Raw genomic sequence first — 588 nt, 5'->3', positions numbered from 1 at the left:
GCTATAAAATCTTGCTTGACAAACAACGTCTACTATAAAGGCTATTTATAAACACGTGAAAGAGATGGATGAAGACCAGGAAAAGATCCTTTCCATGTTGAAAGCAATACATGTGATAAAATAAGACCCAACATAAAAGAACAAGATGCCAGCTTAGATAAACAAACCCAAACTTTGACTACAACCAAAGAACTAACAACGCAGAAGATAACAGAAGAAGTGGAACAATCAAATACTAAGACAGAGGACTCAATTGACCAACAAATACAGTTAATGGAAAATCCAGAAAAGGGAGTGACACACTGAAAATGGAAAAGACATTCTATATAAATCAGAAGAAATTTGAGAAAGAAGAAGAACAGATTGAATGGAAGATAAACATATCAGGGCAATCATGGGGAATTGGAATAATAGGGAGACAACTTAATGAATACAAATGGGCTAGTCCAGGGGTAGGCAACCTTGGCTCTTTTATGACTCATGGACTTCAACTCCCAGAATTCCTGAGGCAGCATGGCTGAACTTGGAAATCTCTCCCTTTCCCCTCAGCATGGCTGGCTCAGGAATTCTGGGAGTTGAAGTCCACGA

Source organism: Protobothrops mucrosquamatus, unplaced genomic scaffold (assembly GCF_001527695.2).
Source record: "Protobothrops mucrosquamatus isolate PMUCROS unplaced genomic scaffold, P.Mucros_1.0 scaffold4726, whole genome shotgun sequence".
NCBI lineage: Eukaryota > Metazoa > Chordata > Lepidosauria > Squamata > Viperidae > Protobothrops > Protobothrops mucrosquamatus.
The sequence above is the reverse complement of the archived record's forward strand: the minus strand, read 5'-3'. Positions refer to the sequence as shown.